This window comes from Arachis stenosperma, chromosome 4 (genome assembly GCF_014773155.1).
Source record: "Arachis stenosperma cultivar V10309 chromosome 4, arast.V10309.gnm1.PFL2, whole genome shotgun sequence".
NCBI classification, from domain to species: Eukaryota; Viridiplantae; Streptophyta; class Magnoliopsida; order Fabales; family Fabaceae; genus Arachis; species Arachis stenosperma.
The window spans coordinates 102,091,695-102,097,009 of NC_080380.1; the positions used below are offsets into that span (position 1 = coordinate 102,091,695).

The 5,315-nt window shown below is 41.2% G+C and overlaps 1 non-coding gene across 1 annotated transcript; it reads right to left on the reverse strand.

Moving 5' to 3' along the window:
• Positions 1–677: 677 nt before the first annotated feature.
• LOC130977353 (small nucleolar RNA R71) lies at positions 678–785 on the reverse strand. Its single transcript, XR_009085047.1, has one exon. It is a non-coding gene; the product is annotated as a small nucleolar RNA R71 (small nucleolar RNA).
• Between the last annotated feature and the right edge of the window lie 4,530 nt (positions 786–5,315).

A 5,315-nucleotide genomic window follows, 5' to 3' on the forward strand; every position in this document is an offset into this window, starting at 1 on the left:
TCAAGAATCTGAACCTATCTTCACCCTTGTGTTTGGATTCTTACCTTTTCCGTCTTCTATTCCCTTCTTCTTCTACTAACATAAAGGAATCTCTCTACTGTGGTAAAGAAGATCCCTATTATTATTTTCTGTTCCCTTCTTTTCATATGAGCAGGAGCAAGGACAAGAACATTCGTGTTGAAGCAGATCCTGAACCTGAAAGGACTCTGAAGAGAAAACTAAGAGAAGCTAAATTACAACAATCCAGAGACAACCTTACAGAAACTTTCGAAAAAGAAGAGGAGATGGCAGCCGAAAATAATAATGCAAGGAGGATGCTCGGTGATTACACTACACCTACTTCAAATTTTGATGGAAGAAGCATCTCAATCCCTACCATTGGAGCAAACAATTTTGAGCTGAAACCTCAACTAGTTGCTCTACTGCAACAGAACTGCAAGTTCCATGGACTTCCATCAAAAGATCCCTACCAGTTTTTAACTGAGTTCTTGCAGATCTGTGAGACTGTTAAGACTAATGGAGTAGATCCTGAAGTCTACAGGCTCATGCTTTTCCCTTTTGCTGTAAGAGACAGAGCTAGAATATGGATAGATTCCTAACCTAAAGATAGCCTGGACTCTTGGGATAAGTTGGTCACGGCCTTCTTGGCTAAGTTCTTTCCTCCTCAAAAGCTAAGCAAGCTTAGAGTGGATGTTCAGACCTTTAAACAAAAAGATGGTGAATCCCTCTATGAAGCTTGGGAAGGATACAAGCAGATGACCAAAAGGTGTCCTTCTGACATGCTTTCAGAGTGGACCATTTTGGATATATTCTATTATGGTCTATCTGAATTCTCTAAGATGTCACTGGACTATTCTGTAGGTGGATCCATTCACCTAAAGAAAATGCCTACAGAAGCTCAAGAACTCATTGACATGGTTGCAAATAACCAGTTCATGTACATTTCTAAGAGGAATTCCGTGAATAATGGGACGCCTCAAAGGAAATGAGTTCTTGAAATTGATGCTCTGAATGCCATATTGGCTCAGAACAAAATGTTGACTCAGCAAGTCAACATAATTTCTCAAAGTCTAAATGGATGGCAAAATGCATCCAACAGTACTAAAGAGGCCTCTCCTGAAAAAGAAGCATATGATCCTGAGAACCCTACAATAGCAGAGGTAAATTATATGGGTGAACCTTATGGAAACCCCTATAATTCATCATGGAGAAATCATCCAAATTTCTCATGGAAGGATCAACAAAAGCCTCAACAAGGATTTAATAATGGTGGAAGAAATAGGCTCAGCAACAGCAAGCCTTATCCATCATCTTCTCAACAACAGACAGAGAATTCTGAGCAGACTACTTCTAATTTAGCAAACTTAGTCTCTGATCTGTCTAAGGCCACTTTAAGTTTCATGAGTGAAACAAGGTCCTCCATTAGAAATTTGGAGGCACAAGTGGGCCAGTTGAGTAAGAAAGTCGCTGAAACTCCTCCTAGTACTCTTCCAAGCAATACTGAAGAGAATCCAAAAAGAGAGTGCAAGGCCATTGATATAATCAAAATGGCCGAACCTAGAGAAGAAGGGGAGGACGTGAATCTCAATGAGAAAAACCTCATGGGACGTCTCCCAGGCAAGAAGGAGTTCCTTATTGAGGACCTGAAGGAATCTGAGGCTCATATAGAGACCATAGAGATCCCATTAAATCTCCTTCTACCATTCATGAGCTTTGAAGACTATTCTTCCTCTGAAGAGGATGAAAATGTAACTGGAGAGCAAGTTGCTCAATATCTAGGAGCCATCACGAAGCTGAACCTCTCTTGGGAAGATGAACCTCCCTTGCTCATTAATGAACTAGATACATGGGTTCAACAAACTTTACCTCAAAAAAGACAAGATCCTGGCAATTTCTTAATACCCTGTACCATAGGCACCATGACCTTTAAGAAGGCTCTGTGTGACCTAGGGTCAAGCATAAATCTTATGCCACTCTCTGTAATAGAGAAGCTGGGGATCATTGAGGTACAACCTGCCATATTCTCATTGCAAATGGCAGACAAGTCAGTAAGACAAGCTTATGGATTGGTAGAGGACGTGTTAGTGAAGGTTGAAGGCCTTTACATCCCTGCTGATTTCATAATCTTAGACACTAGGAAGAAGGAGGATGAATACATCATCCTTGGAAGACCTTTTCTAGACACAGCAAGATCTGTGATAGATGTTAACAAAGGAGAATTAGTCCTTCAATTGAATGGGGACTACCTTGTGTTTAAGACCGAAGGGCATTCTTCTGTAACAATGGAAAGGAAGCATGAAAAGCTTTTCTCAGTACAGAGTCAAACAGAGCCCCCACAATCAAACTCTAAGTTTGGTGTTGGGAGGCCACAGCCAAACTCTAAGTTTGGTGTTAAATCCCCACATCCAAACTCTAAGTTTGGTGTTGGGAGTCTACAACATTGACCTGATCACTTGTGAGGCTCCATGAGAGCTCACTGTCAAGCAAGTGACATTAAAGGAGCGCTTATTGGGAGGCAACCCAATTTTTATTTATCTAATTTTATTTTTTCTTTATTTTTCTTTATGTTTTATTAGGTTCATGATCATGTAGAGTCACAAAATAAATACTAAAATTAAAAATAGAATCAAAAACAGCAGAAGAAAAAGCACACCTTGGAGGAAGAGCTTACTGGCGTTTAAACACCAGTAAGGAGCATCTGGCTGGCGTTCAACGCCAGAACAGAGCATGGATCTGGCGTTGAATTCCAGAAACAAGCAACATCCTGGCGTTTAAATGCTAGGAATACACCCTGAGGAGAGCTGGCGCTGAACACCAGAAACAAGCATGGAACTGGCGTTCAACGCTAGAAACATGCTGCAAATGGGCGTTGAACGCCCAAAACAAGCATGAAGCTGGCGTTCAACGCCAGAAACAAGCATCAATCTGGCGTTGAACGCCAAGATTGCATGCAAAGGGCGTTTTACACGCCTCATTGGTGCAGGGATGTCAATCCTTGACACCTCAAGATCTGTGGACCTCACAGGATCATCTCAGGATCTGCGAACCCCACAGGATCCCCACCTACCTCAACTCACCCTCTCTCTCTTTTTCACACAACCCAATAAACACTCTTCCCCAAAATCCTTCACCAATCACCTCAATCTCTCTTCCCTATCACCTCTTCACCACTCACATCTATCCACTCTTCTCCAAAAACCCCATCTCTTTCCCACCCAAACCCACCCTAAATAGCCGAACCTACTCCCTCTCCCTTCACTATATAAAGCCCTATATCCTTCTTCATTTTCACACACCACAACCCTCTCTTCTTCACCTTGGCCGAAACCACACACTTCTCCTTTTCCTCCATATCTTCTTCTTCTTCTTCTATTCTTTCTTCTCTTGCTCAACGGCGAGCAATATTCTAAGTTTGGTGTGGTAAAAGCATAGCATTTTGTTTTTCCATAACCATTGATGGCACCTAAGGCCGGAGAACCCTTTAGAAAAGGGAAAGGAAAGACAAAAGCTTCCACCTCCGAGTCATGAGAGATTGAGAGATTCATCTCCAAAGCCTATCAAGACCACTTCTATGAAGTTATGGCCAAGAAAAATGGTGATCCTTGAGGTCCCTTTCAAGCTCAAGAAAAATGAGTATCCGGAGATCCGACATGAGATCCAAAGAAGAGGTTGGGAAGTTCTGACCAACCCCATTCAACAAGTCAGAATCTTAATGGTTCAAGAGTTCTATGCCAATGCATGGATCACTAGGAACCATGATCAAAGTGTGAACCCGAATCCAAACAATTATCTTACAATAGTTTGGGGGAAATACTTCGATTTTAGTCCGGAAAATGTGAGGTTACCATTCAACTTGCCCATGATGCAAGGAGATGCACGCCCCTACACTAAAAGGGTCAACTTTGATCAAAGGTTGACCAAGTCCTTATGGACATATGTGTGGAAGGAGCTCAATGGGAAAGAGACTCCAAAGGCAAGCCGGTTCAAATAAGAAGATTGGACCTCAAGCCTGTGGCTAGAGGATGGTTGGAGTTCATCCCCACTAGCAACCGATACAAAGTTATTGTAGATCAGGCTATCATGATTCATAGCATCATGAATGGAGAGGAAGTAGAAGTTCATGAAGTCATCTCCCTTGAATTCTACAAAATAGCCGAAAAGTCCTCCATCATGGCAAGGCTAGCTTTTCCTCATCGTATTTACCATCTATGTTACTCAGCTGGAGTTATTATAGAAAGAGACATCTCCATTGAGGAGGATAAGCCCATCACTAAGAAGAGGATGGAGCAAACAAGAGAGCCCACTCATGGATCCCAAGAGACGCATGAGGAAGCTCATAAAAAAAAATCCCGGAGATGCCTCAAGGGATGCACTTTCCTCCCAACAAATATTGAGAACAACTCAACACTTCTCTAGAAGACTTGAGTTACAATATGGATCAATTAAGGGTGGAACATCAAGAGCACTCCATCATTCTCCATGAAATTAGAGAAGATCAAAGAGTAATGAGGGAGGAGCAACAAAGGCAAAGAAGAGACATAGAAGAGCTCAAGGACATCATTGGTTCTTCAAGAAGAAAGCGCCACCATCACTAAGGTGGACTCATTCCTTGTTCTTATTTCTCTATTGTTTTTATTTTTGGTTTTTATGCTATATGTTTGTTTATGTTTTGTGTCTCTACTTCATGATCATAGTATATAGTAACTATGTCTTAAGGCAATAAATAATTCCATGAATCCTTCACCTCTCTTAAATGAAAAATGTTTCTAATTTAAAAGAACAAAAAGTACATAAGTTTTGAATTTATCCTTGAACTTAGTTTAACTATATTGATGTGGTGTGATGAGCGGATAATTTATACGCTTTTTGGTATTGGTTTTAGATAGTTTTTAGTAAGTTCAAGCTACTTTTAGGGAAGTTTTCATTAGTTTTATGTTAAATTCACATTTCTGGACTTTACTATGAGTTTGTGTATTTTTCTATGATTTCAGGTAATTTCTGGCTGAAATTGAGGGACCTGAGCAAAACTCTGATAAGGAGGCTGACAAAGGACTGCTGATGCTGTTGGAATCTGACCTCCCTGCACTCAAAATGGATTTTCTGGAGCTACAGAACTCCAAATGGCACGCTCTTAACGGCGTTGGAACGTAGACATCCAGAGCTTTCCAGCAATATATAATAGTCCATACTTTATTTGGGAATTGACGACGCAAACTGGCGCTCAACGCCAGTTCCATGTTGCTGTCTGGAGTAAAACGCCAGAAACACGTCACGACCCAGAGTTGAACGCCCAAAACACGTTACAACTTGGCGTT